Genomic DNA, 207 nt, shown 5'->3' with positions numbered 1-207 from the left:
CAGGATTGTTCATCATTCAGTGGCTTTACTGTACAAAATCAGTGATCATTTTAAATTTCTTGAAGCAGCTCTTGAATCGAATTGTAACTTTATCCTAACGTTCCCTTGATCAAATTTGCAACCTACTTCTAACAATAGGATCCAGATTTTAAATGCCATTCATCAACATTTAATTTTTACTTATCAGAATCACTAGTTTCAATTAGT

The sequence above is a fragment of the Pristiophorus japonicus genome, chromosome 12 (assembly GCF_044704955.1).
Source record: "Pristiophorus japonicus isolate sPriJap1 chromosome 12, sPriJap1.hap1, whole genome shotgun sequence".
NCBI lineage: Eukaryota > Metazoa > Chordata > Chondrichthyes > Pristiophoridae > Pristiophorus > Pristiophorus japonicus.
Note: the sequence above shows the minus strand (reverse complement) of the source record.